Raw genomic sequence first — 16,564 nt, 5'->3', positions numbered from 1 at the left:
CTGGGCTAGAGGATGCTGGTACAAATTTCCTTTGAGGAGGAATTAACCTGGGAATTTGATTCTTATATACTTTGTTGGTTTGGGGGTTGGGGTTTTTTCTTTTTTACTGAGATTGTGAATATTCAGATGAGTTTCAGCCATATCTGTAGGGGTATGAGAAGGTACAACTGGTCTGGGGGAATATTTTAAGGCGCATGATTTCTACTCATTTCCTTGTGATGTGATCCTCGTTTGTGATTTTAAATTTTACAACAAGCAAACTTAGTGTGTGAATAACTGCTGCAATGTAGTCAGCACCAAACAACTGATGTTACAAACATGGAGCATTATACCAAATAGCAGGCAGTCCCTAGTGCTGTTAATCAGTTCTGCTGTTGAGCAGTAGCTGAATTGTGAGCAATTCATTTTGACAGAATTCATAATCATGGTATCTGTTTACTGTGATAATAGCTGTTTTCCATCAAATTTATTAACTATTTCAATATTCCCTCCAAATCATTTCAAGAGCATAAAAGCTGTCTGGAGATATGCCGCTCTATCTTTCTAAAGAAAAAATATTGAAAAAGAGTTAGCAAAGATTTCCTCTGCTTTCAAGGGGTGATGCCTGTGTTTCTTTTTGCTTGACAAGAGCATACTTGGAGGTGCTCACCACTGACAGATCCTCAGCTGTCTTCAAATCCAGCTTTTTGCCCTTCACACAATGTGACTGACTGTTTCCTGAATAGTTGTTCCATATTGTTTTCCCTCAGGGTATGAGGCTTTGTACATCAGAAATTCAGAAGGATGTTCTGTGAAGTTACCTATATTGTTGCAAATCTTAACCTGTGCTCTCTTGGAAATGGTGTTTATTTGTGTTTTTCTCCATTGCCTCGAGTCAAACGGAAAATCTCTGGAGTCAAGAATACTCCTCTGCAGAGGAGAATAACACTACAAGTGTGCACATGGCACTGCAGCACATGTCAAGATGTGCTTGTCAGCTCCTAAGTAAGAAAATTAACCATTCCCAGGCCAAAAGCAACACAACCGTGTGAGATAGACTGTAAAAATTAAGACCATGGTGCCCCTGAAGAAAATGTAACCTTCATGTCAGCTTCAGATACACAGCTCTAGAGAGAAGCATTGGTTTTGGAAAAAAAAAAAAAAAAGGTCAAAAATCAAAACTGCCTTTCTTTTATTATAGGAATAATAAAAATTAAATATTTTATTTCTGAAATTGAAAAACAAAGAGTTTTTTTAACTTGTAAAACCAGATTTCATTAAGATAAGACATTGATTCTCCCTTTTGTTTTTCCTGATGTGTTTTAGTTCTCAGACCTATCTGTCCATAGTATTCTCCTGGTAATCTGCCTGTTCAGATGTACCTCCCTCAATACTTTCCATAAACAAGGAGATACTAATAAATTTCTTTTCTTTCCAGTGGGATTTTGTACCATCTGTGCAATAGCTTATCTTTACCACTGCTCAGTGTAGCAATTATGTTATTCCAATTAGTGGCCATTAAACATGGATCACTTGGTCAATTTTCAATTCAAGAGCATTTCTGAGGTGATCCAGGTAAGCCAACATAACTTTTCCCTCCACTCACATACCATTAATCTTTGAGAACCTTTCTCAACTTTCAAGTGAGAAAGTAGTAGTTTAGGATATTATTTATAATATTATTATTATTGTGAGGGTCACCTGCCTTAAATCTGTGCTTATCATAAGTAATTTCATAATGTTCTAGGTCAAAGGGACTATGGGTACATTTCCCTCCAATAAACATTTGGGGTTTTGCCTGCAAAGATCTGTGAGGTGAGAGCTGAAAAAACCAGCACTAGTATTTAAATATATGTCAAAAATTTAAATTTCAGATAATAATTTTCCTCAAGGTATTACAAAGCTCTTGCATCTCCTGAGAAGGGAGGTCCCTGGTCTTCCTTTCAGCTACAACTTGAAGCTTTCAGACATAGTTACAGAGGGATGAGGCCAATACATAATTCATTTACCTGACTAGACTATAGTACAAATGCTGATGAAAAATCTGGTTTCAGTACTGTATAATGTAATGTAAGTAATTTTGCCAGTAATAAAAGAAGAATTGTAGGGTAGGTTTGCTTTTGTCCTTCCTTGTGCCAAGACAATAGTGACATTTCACTGTCTCTTTGAATGATTCTGTTCTCTGTGTTCTCACAAGATTTTTAGCTCCCTTAAAATAATTTAAAACAAGGAGAGAGTTGAAGCAGTGCTGATTCTGCTGCTCCATTACAAACATCCTTGGCTGTGTATTTAGTTAGTATGCTTCCCCCATAGCGATTTGAGACACTTCCATTTACCATAAGTAAATATCAAACTGATCTTGATATCTATATCTGTCTCATGAAATATACATACCATCTAAATGTGCCCAGATGATTAATTTACTGCTGTGTAATGATTAGCATAAAAATCTCATCACTGCAGAGAATAGAAATGTTGCCACTAATTGCTGGTTGGAGTGAACAATGTTTTCTGCATAGAAGTTAATGATGCATTGCAGCTCTTGAATGGGAAAACTCAAGACTTTTTGGGAGAGAAGATTTTTTCTCTTTTTTTTTTTGCTAAATGTTAGGAGACATTGATCATATATAACAAAAAGGAAAAGATATAATGTGATAGATATGTATAATAGAAAGGAAATTACACCTTTTGTAGTCTTCTGTCTACTGCAAATACATGGAAGCACTGTCCACACACACACTGTGGACCTTTTCATGGTCATTATTTCTGGAAACTCCAGCTGTTTTGCACAAAGGCATGGCCAGCTATGGGGCTGTGATTTGTAGTTACAAGTGTTTAATAAGTACATTGTGCTAGCACCTAATTAAGGTTTCAGATGCCTCTCTTCTTGATAATCGTGTTTGCACTTGGAGGAGGGGCCTTGATGACAGCCTTACATCCAACCCTGTGGCCAGCTTGCAGTTTGATTTCAGTGCAGGACAGGTCAGCCTCCTGTAGTTTATGTTAAGTTTATGTCTTCTGGAGGGTTTTTTATTTTTCCCTTTATTTCTCAGCACTTGTACTGTGCCATAGGTAATGGGAATGACCAACTGACTGAAAAAACCTGTGTATTTTGTGCATTAGGGCTCAGGAACTGTGAGATGCAATTGAGATGACTCAATTGCACATAAGCCCGTGGTAGAGAGCTCCATCAGGGCCAGCACTTGCAGTATCACTGACCTCTGTTGCTGGCAGACGAAGCTTTGTAACTAATGCAGTGAATTTTTATCAGTAGTCATGGCTGTCTCCATAACTGTGTGAAAATCAGGCTTATGAAAACTAAAGAGGGAAGGCCTGGAAGAGGGACCACAAATGCCACAAAAAGAGCGAGATTATATTGACTCAGGAACTGTGGTTTCAAGTACCAATGTTTTACTCTGCTTTGCTGTGTGAGTTGGGGAACACCACCTAAACCTCTCAGTTCCACTGCTAAATGCTGGTAGTGGTGTTTGGTGCTGGTGTTTGGTGTAGCCTCATTTAACAACACTGTTTAAAGACATTATGCAAGTAAAATCTAAGTTCATAGCAGAGGTGAGGTTCAGTTGGAGGAGAGGAATAAGAAGTAAACACCTTCCAGCTCCATGAGAATTCACCTGTAGAATGTGTCTTTTAGTAATTAGTTTGCATTCACAATACTTGCGTCATTCACATTATTTGCATTTACTATTTGACATAAAAAACAAAAAGAAATTTTCCTCCTTCAGATACTGCTGTTTTGAAATAGTCTTTCTTTGGACATCAGGCATATCAGTTTTAAATTAATGGTACTTTGCATCCAGCAATGATGTGGCACAATTGTGTGTGCTAAATGGTCACACAAAATGCCTTCTATATATATCTATATATATATATATTATCTCACTACATTGAACTATCACACACATGCTAAGTATTTCACAGAATCAGGGGTCACACACTGGGGCAGTTTGGGAAAAGGGAATAGGTCAAATGATTTCCCAACAGCCATGTAGCTAGTTAGTCCTAAAGCTAAGTATAGTTTAGTTTCTGCTTCAGCCAATCTGTGCTGCCCATAAATGAGTTGCTACTTTCTTTTTATATTGCTGAGAAAACTTTGCAGCTGAAGTGTAAAATTTTGTGCAAAAATGACATTTTTCACTGATTATGGGCAATGTCTGTGGACTGAACTCTTGGGAAAGTCTTCAAAACTGATTTCACTGAGGTTCTTTGTGACTCAAGTTATCATCTCTGGAATATGTCAGCTTGAGCTTTGTGAGTGTGATTATGCAATATTTTCCTTCTTCTAAATTGTCTATATATTTTGCTTCTTCCAGAGATATTATGTCAGTAATACACCTGCAGAGAATTCATATAGTTACTGGTACTTAAAAGCAAATTTCACAGTTCTTTTACACTTCACCATTTTTTTTACTTTGCTTTAAATTTCTGTCAATGGGACAGAAAGGTTTCACAAATTTTTAATATGAGACATATTGCAGAGACGAAAAATCTCATTGCAGAGACTGTTCAAAATCTAAAAAATCTCATTGCAGAGACTAATCTCATTGCAGAGATTGTTCAAAAGCAGATAACAAAATATTCATAGCTTTTAATAAAGTGTCATGCTGATATTTCCATGGCTATTATTGAGCTTTAACTCATCAGGAAGGTGAACTTAACAAGAGGAATTGCTAGAAAGGGAGTCGTGAGACATTTAACTACGTAAAGTTAAATGTTAATGCTTTACTCCTCAAAACTGTTCGTTGTAGAAGTAGAGAAAACTAAAAATACCCACAAGAAAATGCTTGATTGTCTTCAGCAGTGATTCCCAATGCTGAGTCCTGTGTAGAAGCTATTTTTAGCCTTTATAATGTAGCCTGAACTCTTAACATGAAATGCTGAGATGCAAACACACATTAGCTGTGAATTCCTATATTCCTTTTTCTCAAGGTAAACAGGATGCAGCCCTATTGGGAATTCAGCTCAACTTTGGCATTGCTGTCCCTCCAAGCAGGACTGCCACTGGCTATGTAGCGAGAATATTGGAAGGATAACTACAAGGAGTTGAAAAAATTACTTAAAATATTGGTCTTGTTAGATCTTTCTAAAACAATAAAAGTATGGGGGAATTAATGCAAAAGTGCCTTTAGTTTATTAAACAGCTGAACTTAGGTTTCAGCATGTGCAATTGTTGGAACTCTTTTCTTTCATAAACAGTAGTGTCTTTATAGGTATGAGAAGATAATAAATGAAGTCATTCAGTAGGCTCTGTATAAGTACCACATTTATTAAACCACAGCCTAATAAGTTACAAAAAATGTAACTTAGATCAACATTTGCCTACAGGAACTAACTTTTAAATATGAAGAGAGGATTAATTTCCAAGTTGTTAGAAGGAAACAGATGTGATAGAGGGAAGTTTAAACTTTTACTTTCAATACAGCAAAATCTCATTTCAGGTGTTCCACACAGTGTGTTTGCTAGAACTCATGGGAGGAATTAGAGAGGATGTGCCCAGCCTTCCCTGTTGAACAAAATTCCAGGAGTGCTTGCTGGCATCAGGAGAGGCTGCCCCTCCAGAGACCCTCTGGTCTGGGGCTTGTCCATCCCCTGTGTACTTGATAACACTGGGTGTGCAAAAATCCCAGAACTATGTAAGCTTGAATTAATGGGGTGAGGACCAGAAGCATTTATTGGGAATGCTCTGCAAGCAGTGTGTGACACAGCTGTTCCTGACACCACATCTTCATGTGACGAGCACAGAGTGAACCAGCTGTTGGCAGCTCAGCCAGCCCTGAGCCCGTGAGGCTCTGCGGGATGTGTGAGCACTCCAGGCTTCACAGAGAGGAAGGAGAACTGAAGATTGCTGATGAGAGTCCAGGTGTTTGGTTGACCTTTTTCTATACCAGGAATGTGGGATTGTCATAGAGAATCTTTCTGTTCATGCCCTGGATGCAGAGGACCTTTGCATCCATGCTCCCATAGAACTAGAATAAGCAGTTTCCATACTTGGGGACCATCTGGAGGTGAGTACATATTTTTTCTCTCCAAATTCTCAAAGTTCAGGAAAAGCTTGTGGTCTCAAGCTCTTTTTTGCCTCCCAAGCTGAAGTACTTGTATATCTTTTAGATTTGGATTTGAAATGGATTTGTAATATACAACATTGTCATCACACTGTGGAATCACTGAAGTCTAATACTTTTCATGTTCCATATCTCTGCATTTCAGAGCTGTGTCTAAACAAGCAGGAACAGTAATGGCTGTCAGCAGAGTGCTTGACAATATCTTCAAAGCAGAAGAGCTGAGTAAACATTTGCTGTGTGTGCTCTATTAGGTGTCAACAAAAAATTTATTCCTCCCTCCCTCATCTGTGAAGTGATGGAAGGGGAGAATATTACTGCTCTGTGATTCTGCAACAGTTAGACTGGCTGCTACAATGCTACTAAATCAGTTTGAGGCATAAGATTATATGAGACATCAGAATTTGGCAAACTTCAGGGAAATCACAAATGTAGCAACATTGTTTATTGCATAGTGTTTACTCACACAGTAGTGAGTGATCCTTTAAAACAGAAGTGTAAGTGGCTTATGGTATTTACAGAAACATTCTGGTGACAAACTAAACCTTTGTAAGAGTGCTGTTACCTTATTGTAATATACTGACAAAAGTAAAATTAATACCTGGGGGGTTTTAACTTACACTTTTAGATTCCTCTATGGAATAAAACCCATCAGCTTAGCTTAAAATAACTATAGAAAGAGTTCCCAGGTGTCCTTTGATTTACACTGGCTTAAATAACCAAGAAACAAAGATTGAAGCTCCAGATAAGCATTGGTCAACTCAGTAAGAATTTCTTCAAAAATATTTGCAAATGTGAGCATATGGTGTTGGGGTTTTCTGCAGAGTTTAACAAAGAAAGCAGTTGTATTAGACATTTTCTTTTTCCCAAAGTAATCCTGATTTTGACAAAAATCCTATTGCTATTAATCTCAAATATTCTAACAAGCTCTGACTTTACTACCATGTTGTAAAAGTTTACTTTCTGGCAACTTTTTTTCTCCCTTTGAATAAATTCAGTTTAGTGGTTTTAAATTTAGACAATAAACCAGGAACTCCCAAGTTCTAATTCTGCTGTGGTAACCAGCTTGCTGGGTGGTCTTGGCACACCCTAAAGGTATGCCTTCTGTGTGGACTTAATTTGTTACACACTGAAAACCCCCAAAAACCATCTATTTCCTAGCCTGGATGCAGCCAGAGGTGTGGGCCACTGTTTTTTTCTAATGAGATCTGTTTTAAAGTCACTCGAGCTGAAAACAGTTGAGATTTGGGCACTTTCTACTTTATGCTCCATAGGTGAATTAACCTTTCTGATGAATAACACTACAGCTTGGCTGAAGTATGAATATAGTTGTGGTCCATCTTCACTGTGGCTGAATTTGGAGTAGAAAAGGCATGAAAATGTGGTGGATTTTTGACCTCAAGACCAATGAAACCTTGGAGTTTGGGGGTACTTTCTGTTTATGAAAAAACTAACACTCCGCACATGAAATTACAGCTCTTTCCCTTCAAAGTTCTGTGAAGAGACTTCTAGAAAATAATATTAAGGGGAAAAACTAGAAAAGATTAGTACAAGAACTGTCGTGTATGGTAATATCATGAGCCTGAAAACAGGGAATATATTCCAAACTTGTGGAAGTGTTGAAGGTTTTTTTCTCAAATAGCAAGAGTTAATGTAAGTGCAAATTAATTTTAATAAAGTGTCTAATTTATTCTTAATTCAAATTAATTTTCTTGTGGTTACAGGAAATATGCCCTACTGGAGTCAACTCAGACAAAATTCAGCAGGAAACATCCCGCCCCTCTTCATTATCCTGGACAGAAATCTACACAAATCACAGAGATTCTGCTTCTGTAACTGAGGCTTACTGAGCCTATAGTACAAGTAATTAGGAGTTATCCCTCATGAAACAGTTGGAAGCTAGTGAAATGTCAGAGGATTCTTCTCCATGTTCATTTTATTACAAATTCCTGTGCTGTCCTCTCAATTTTGCTTAGTGGATACAATTAATAAGAATTCTCAGGGTATAAATTAGGGATTAAATTTGAAGTAATGCCAGTGGCTTAAAGAAGACAGTTTACTGATAACTTGGTCTTCAAACTGCACAATATATCAATTATTCACTTTCTCATCTGTCAACTCTGGCTCTAGATGTGATACATGGTTTAAGCGGCATCTCTTTGGAAAAGGAAATTGCAACAGAACTTAGTCATATAAAACAGTTCTTTGGGCTTTAAGTGAAACAACTTTGAAACCAAAACTCTCTTTAAAATACCTATTCCCCCCACATTTTTTTTCCAAATACCTTTTTCTAAAAGTCAGTTTCAGTTTCTGTCCCTAGTAATATACATATTCACAATCCACACAGCTGAAATAAATCAGAGCAGGGAGGACTCCCTCTTTTTGCTGCCACTAATGTTAGCAAAAAAAGTGATTTAAAAAGTAGAAACAGCAATTGTATACAGTGAGTTTGAGATGCTGCTGTTCCAGGAATGAAAAATAAATTCTTGTATTTAGAATGGAAGAAAACAAAACATTTCTAGGGAAATGGGATGCATAGGCTAAAATAGCAAGAAGTGCAAATGGAAGGATGAGAAATTCTTACTATGCCCAAGGAAGGTAAAGTAGTGCCAAGCACCTGAATCACTTAAATATTATGGTAACTGGAAAAAAAAAAAAAAACAAATGAGAAGCTGAAGATAAAAATGTAGTCAGTACATCCAAATAAAAATATGAAAATCATAATCCAGGAAACACTGCAGTTGTCTCAGATGTTGTTGAAGGACCAAGAGGTGGGCTACACCCAAGCAAACCTGAGCCAGCTGGATGGAAGAAATGTGTCACTTACTCATTATCTTTCATCACCCAAGAAGGTGAAACTGGCTGATCTCAGTGCACTTACATTAGAATTTTTGTTCAAGAGAAATTTGGATCAACAGTCCCTGATACAAGAGAAGTTTTGGGTGAAGCTGTGGTTGGAAACAGCAGTATGTATCACTGCTGTAGCAGGGCTTTTCACCTTTTTCCTTTTGCTGAGGATTGTTTCATGAAGTCAATGCTGTGTCTCATCAAGGCTTAATTTAAAGTTTGAAATTGATTGTCATCCGATGATGTCCCCTGAGCAAGTTTTCTTTGCAATGAATCTTCTCTACAAACTTCTTTGGAGCTTGTAGCTTACTAGTGTGATAAAACTGGCATTCAATGTGTTTTCACAAATTTCGTGCCCAAAAGACTTACCCTTGAATGTGTCTTCTAGGAGAAAACTATGTTCATGCAATCAACCACAGATGTTGATTGTTTGTATTACATATGAGGATTCCTCACTGAAGAAACAAAGAAAGCAAACTCAACTGTTTTGCTGCTTCTCCAGCTTTTTGAGGTGGATGCCTCTGTGGAACCTCAGCAGCAGCCTGGGAATAGCAGGTGAAAGGAAAACTGCTGTGTGGAGAGTGAAGGCAAGGCGTGTCAGCCAGTGACTGTGCTGTGCTATGTGCCTTTGGTATGTCACTACAAATTCAGTATCCCAACATCACATTCAGAGGAGCTTTCCAAAAGCCAAAGGGCATTCATGGTTCACCATCCTTTATAAAGGATGTTCTGAAACACCAAAACCTGCCTTCCTTCCCCACAAAGGGCCTTGTGTGTGTATCACTGCTGTCTAATGCTGTAGGTTGCTATCTAATACATGAATGTAAACAACAGGAATAGAATCTCACCAAAAATTATTTTTACACTTTAATCTTTAGAAGAAAATGATTGCACTTTTTTTGTACATAGTTGAAGCAAAAGTTCTGCACAGAAAAAGCGAGACATTTCCTGGCAAAGAACGTGTGGTTCCATGACATAAAAGGGAGGTGTATGTTATCTCACCACTGAATTTGCCTGAAGATATGTCTTATAACAAATTTCCCCTTAATGTTGTGAAGATCCATAAATTCAGGTCAATTTAAATGGCCAGCCAGTCTGCGTTTTAAATAATGGCTTCCTTAACAAACAGAAAAAATCTCAGAGAGCTCCTATGTGTCAGGTCCTCTGAAAGTCTCTTAATGGCAGTTAATAAAAAGAACTTCTAAATCAACACATCAGTTTCCTGGAAGCCAATGGAAAGTCATTAAATCAGAAGTGCTCTAATGCAAACTCGCATCTCTGAAAGATTTGAAGCACTCACATCATGATCACTTTGTGTCTGGGGAAAAAGATGATCAAAACTTCTGTGAAGAAAATCAATATGTTATAACACGCTAATTTCTTCAAAACCAGAGTTTTCACAAGAAATTGAAAATCATTCCCTCAAAGTAACTGTATTATTGGCACCCCTTCACAAAAAACTGCATTTTCTCCCTAACTGGCTGCAGAGGGAAAGATTGTTTCATTTGGTCTTGAGAAAAGCCCACTACTATCTTTCCTTTGTAATATGTGAAATGAAAGGTCTGTGCCTGGCACAAAGACAAGCACTCCTGTGAATGCACTGCAGATTGTTTTTCATTGCATTGTTAAAAGTCTTTATTTCTAACCTGTCCCTGTTTCCTACACCTGATTACCAAAGCTCAACAAGACCTCAAAGCAAACAAGGATTTAACACAACAACAACAAAGAAAACACAACTGTATTTTAAGACTTCAAAATACTTTTCTTTCCTCTTTCAAACAGCTATTTATTTACCTTTAAACACAGACAGCCTCTAAGATTGAAGCTGTTTATATCAAAAGACTCCTCTCCATCCCCATCTTACAGTAAAGCCTTCTGAATGTTTGATATAAACCATAACATATTTATGCAGCTTTGTGGTGCTTTGTTCTGGTGCTGGTTTCATTAGCACTTGGCAAGGCTCCTGAAGTTTCCTTTTCCAGAGGGTTTTGTATGTTTTTCTCCAACATCTTGATTCCTTTGGATTTGGATGGTGACAGCCTGCAAGCATCCCTTTAATCCTGACCTTGTCTTGGGATAAGAAATTAAATATGAAAAAATTTTAAAAAGCAGAGAAGAGTCTGTCCCTTGAGACTTCCCTATAGACAAGTGTGCTGTTTCTCTTGGCTTCATGAAGAAGATATGGTAGAACAACCATAAAGTCCCTCAGTGGCTGTAGGTTGTTGCTACATGTATCCCTGGTTTCATCTAAAGGCATAGGAGTTTAGGAAAGCTGGTAAAGGAATAGATGTTAAGGCACAAAGTCTAGAATGCATGAAAATAGAGCTAATGTAACAAAGTCAGTTACATTCAATGTGGCTTCATGTTTTGTAGAGAAGACCCTACAATGTCTTTTATAGAGTGCATAAACCTGGAAATGTAATAAATTCAGACATAGATCTTGAATACACACAAGTAGTCTGGCTCCACTAACCACAAAATACAAATACACTCTCTATTAGATCTTCTAAACACAGGATCTTGCACCAACAGTGCAACACTCAAAGCTACACTCACAGAAAGTGGTATAAAATATACTAACTTCTCTGAAATTGAAACCTAAGTGAATTAGATTGGTCCAAGCTTTTGCACTTATTTGCACTGCAAATTTTAAGTTAATGTGAGATTTTCTATTCCTGCTAAGCCCCCTAAAGTTCCCTGCTGCTGCTGTGCTCATGGTCTGTAGCACTGGCTGCCCATTCGTGGGCAGGTGTGCTCGTGTTTGATCAGCAAACCTTATCTGATAGGGGTGACATAACAATACTACAGCAAAAAGGGTTCCAAAACTGTCCCTGGCAGCACTGAGAATGGACCACTGGTGGCACATGCCCATGGCCTGGGCTGTTTCTGGAACAAGAAGAGTTGTTCCAAAATTATTTCTCTGAGGGGATAATTTCCAAGTGTGTTGTCCAGGCATGCAGGACATCAACAGCATCCAAGTGACCTGTTGGATGGTACAGCTATGGTGAAGCAGGGGTTTGGCACTTGCACTCTCCTACTTGATTGCTGGAAGTGGAAACTCTCCAACAGCCCACAGAAAGTGTGGAAATGTTTGCACTGAGGGCAGACTGCCCAAAGGCACAAGGGCTGCTCAATAGGGCTTTTTGTGCCTCTGGCCAGGGAACTTTATCTTCCAGGAGTAAAACTGCTGCTGCTGTTGATGATGCTCTTGCTCCTGCTCTTGCTCCTGCTCTTGCTGCTGCTGCTGCTGCTGCTGTGGCTGCTTTGGCTCCGCACGAGGGTGCAGTGACAGCAGAGGGTCCTTCCCCTAGTCCTGAGATAACCCGTGTCAACACTGTGACAGATCAGCTGGTACAGCAATAGTGTAAAGTGCACTCATGTGAGAGACCACCCCAATCTACTCTTTCATAATCTGGAAATTATTCCTTGGCATCCTTTCTTCTCCAGCACTGGTCAAGGACTCAGCCCTCTGCAATTTTGCACACAAGAGAGATGGAAGTGAGTCCAAACACATACTTCAGGTTAATTTTTGTCTACTGTTTTGGTTTTTTAAAAGGAAAGCAGTTACAAATGATCTTCAAGGACAACTCTTTGTGATAGTAAAAGAAATAAAACTTATTTGCCACTGGAATAAAAAGATATGGGTGTGAAAGTATTCCACAGCTCATACCAGGCTGGGAGAAGGGGTGATTACTGAGAACCACCTAGAGGGAAACCTATTTAGCTCTGTTAAGCCAATGTTAACAAAGTGTATAATAAAGTACTGTGTTTTTTTAAGGTGATGTTCTAATATGTGGGGGTTTTATATCAAACGTATTAAATGGAAAACACAGATTTTGCTTGCAAATTAATATTACAAAGAATAGAATGTTTTTGATCCTATGAGAAAAGTCATTAGACATATAAAGGATATGTCTGGAGGCACATTCCTGACTTACAGTTACTTAAGAGCAGTTGTGAAGTCTAAAAATATCAGATCACATAATCTGAGAAATTACTAATTGCCTTTAAATTAAAGTTAAGGCCCAGTGTTTTTTTAGCAAATAAAAAGTAAGGTTATGCTTCTTTTAATGTTTAGGACAAAATTAGCTGAGAGTATGTAGCAGATGTTTTGATTGAACTAGCAGACCTTTTTCCAAATGTAAAAGGCAGTGCACCAAGCAGACAGATAGTTCTTGGAAGAAGCAAATTGTTGGGGACAAGTGCTGAGGAAAGGAGTCTAAACAGGGAGATGGAACTGAGTTTATTCACCTTGTTCATTTAGTCCTCCCAGCTACAGATTCCTGTTTTTAGGTAAATAGAACTGTGCTTTAAGAGCTTTTCTATCTGTGTTGCTCCCCATGTAAGCAGAAGCAGCTACAGAGCATGGCAGAGCCTTCAGCAGCAGTCCTGTTCACCTGGACCAGCACCATGTTTGGATGGTTTTTCACATACAAAAGAGAAGAAGGTTCCCTTCTACCTTCTGTTTGGCTTTTTCTCATATCAAAGTTATCAAGGGACATAAATGCATCAGCTCAAAGGACAATCAGTCATTGCCAGTGGAAAAAAAACAGGCTGCGAGTGACAGCTGATCACGGTGTTTAATAAAACAATTCCCTGATTTTTTTATTCTTCTTGTACTGAGTGATAGATGCTGCAAAAATTGCAGTATTTTGATTTCTTTCTGTTTCTTTTACAGTACTTCAGATAAAGAAGAGAGCAGACCCCTCCAGCTGCCCTTCACCAAGAGAGGCCCATATCTCCCTGCATCATCTAAGAATTATTGCATTGACAGCTATCAACACAAGTCCTAAGCAAAGAAGCTTTCTTAATGCAGTCTCCTAGAATCCAGGTCTTTTCAAACTGTGTCTGTTTTGGGATAGCCTACACACTTGAGAACAATTTTGAGGTTTTAATTCATTCAAGAAGTAGAACTGCAGAACTGAACTGAATGTACTGCAGAACTGAACATGCTGCAGAAATTTGCTTGGCCTGTGTAGCAGCTGGAAATACAGGCAGTTCCTATTGGAGATTATCAAAATACATGCACCCATATCTAGGCAGCAACTGCCAAGTGAATGCCATATTCTTCAAAGGAGGAACAAAGAGTATTAATTATAATGAAGTAAATGGACCCAGAGTGCGTTAATAATGTCAAATGTTGGAAATTAGCTGGAATCTGGTGTACAGAGTGAATATTTTTGGTTGACTGGCTATGGCTTATTCCACAGGAATAAGGAATGCCAAACAACTGACCTGGTAAAGGTTTTTGTCCCCACTTGCCCTCTCCAATTTTTGACAACATTGTCTGTTTGGTTGTTTGTTTGTTTGTTTTCCACAGCTCTAACATTAATTCCATTAGGGAGGTATTAAAAATATTGGCAGAATTAACCCGGTCATGTCTTTTCATAACACTCCTACCAAAATACACTGAAAGTTAAAGCAATTTGAAACAATGAACTTTCATCCCTTCATCTCCTTCCCACAGCTGTACTCAAAATTAGAGTAAAACTGCAGGTCCTAATTACTGTAATAAGCTGTAATTCAGGTAGAAACCTGTGAATCACTCTCTTCCCTGGAACAGCAAGTCTGTGGATATATGTGGATGTAAATGCCATGCAGGAAACCCAGAACTAGCAGTATTAAAGTTGTGAAAGCAAGAAAACACAAATTATCAGCTTAGGCCTGTGTTTTGTGTGCTTGCTCTATCAGGCAAGCCCTGATCCAAACAGGAGTTGCAAATGCAATTGGTCAAACCTGTAAGTGAGCAGATTTTATGTACCTGACCTCCAGAGCCTGCCTGGCTTTGTCCCTTGGACAAACATTTCACTGACTCCAGTGGGACCTTACCCTAGCCTTAAGATCAGGCCTTGTTCTGTAGAGCTGAAACTATAGTTAAATATCCGCTAGCTGTTTGTTGTTGGAAGTTGTAATTTTTTTTAACTAACACACAAGAAATACTGACTAGAAATCTAAAATGGCATTGATATAAACATTGTTTTGAAAATAAATTGCAGTGCAAGCTCCACACTGTGTACTTCCTGACTTGCACAGTACATGCCTATAAAGAGAAATTGCTGTGGAATGACTTTCTGCAAAATAGCTCTATTTTCATGCATTCTAGAGGTTCATCATCTTCTCTTCCTGGGCTGTGTTACTTTCCACCCATATGAATCCTTTTCAATTTGTAATTTCAGCAAGATCCAGTTCTAGTTTCATTTGTCAAGATACTCCCTTTTTTGAAATGGCCTGTTAGTGAAATATCCCTACAAGATGATGTAAAATTAATTAACCTGATATCAGCTCATGTTCTTATATGTAAATGGGTAAGTTCAAAGCTGCATACTCTGTGTAACATAAATATCCATAAATGGATGTAAGAATGCAGTTTGATTACATACCAGTTCAAATAGCAAAGATGTTACAACTGGACCCAGTGGAAGTTTTCTGCATGAATCATTTTCCTTTTTTTTCCCAAAGAAGGATTTGTGAAGAAAATTCATTTTCTTCTAATGTTTGGAAGGGAAGAGGAATGCCCCAAACCAAACATTTATGTATTTCCACATTTGACATTTAAATGGGGTTTATTCTTTCCTTTTTTCATCTTTCTTCTGACACTGAATATGACAGCATAAATCTTTGGTCTTTGAGATTCCACTCTCTTTTATTCCCCTCACTGACTTTTCAAACAATGAGGAAGTAGAAGAGAAAGTTGAAAGGCAAAACTCCTCTATATTATCTATGCTAATGTATTCAGGAGACAACTCACAAATTCCTTTTCAGACTGTTTTTTAATATATATATATATTGGTATGTGGGACTTTCTTTTCAGATGTTACATTTCTTTGAATTTTTCCATTATTCTTTTTTCCTTTATTCAGCTCACCCTTTGGACAGTGTCTTGAAATATTGAAAAATGGCCTAGTATTAAATTATGTTACAGTAAAATTAAACATATAATCTAGTACATTAGCAGTACATTTAGAATTACAGGAAATCTCAGAATTTTAAACTGCATTTCAATCATATTTATAGTTGTGATTTGAGTTACTCCTGATAGGCTATACTTTTCCCTGTTTGTCATTATGTGCTGCTTGTTTGCAGCCTGTAATTACCAGGTATGTTCAGCTGAGGGGTGGATCTGAGCTCAGAGCAGCTGGAGCTCATGGTTCTCCAGTGCCTGAGCTGTAACAAACTTCAAGCTATTCCTGTTAACTTTCCCCAGTATCCAATTCACTTTCTATTTTAACTGGGTAAAACATATCCCAAACCACTGCCAAATCCCTCTGCCCAGCCTCTCCTCCTCTCTCCCTTGGACTGCAGGCACTGGGGCAGAGACTGCACCCAGCTGAGCTGTCCTGGGACTCAACACCTGCACCCTCAGGCCATACCAAGTCCATGCTGGCACAAGCTAATTCCTGGATTTTTACAGGAGTCTGTGCCCTTTGTGCACAGCATGGTATTTCCATAGATCTCTGTCACAGCTTACACATTTCTGGTATATCTGGTATATTTCTGGTCTAAGGGTTTATAACACTTTGCTGTTTAACTCAGGAAAACAACCCACTTGAAAGGCTGTCCAGATTCCTTTAGAAATACCATTGGATCAAATCAAAAGCCAGAGTGCTGGTTTATCCTAAAGGTGAAACAGGAAAGGGACACAGGCTGCCTTCCCATCCTGT

This window comes from Melospiza melodia, chromosome 1 (assembly GCF_035770615.1).
Source record: "Melospiza melodia melodia isolate bMelMel2 chromosome 1, bMelMel2.pri, whole genome shotgun sequence".
In the NCBI taxonomy this organism is placed as follows: Eukaryota; Metazoa; Chordata; class Aves; order Passeriformes; family Passerellidae; genus Melospiza; species Melospiza melodia.
Note: the sequence above shows the minus strand (reverse complement) of the source record.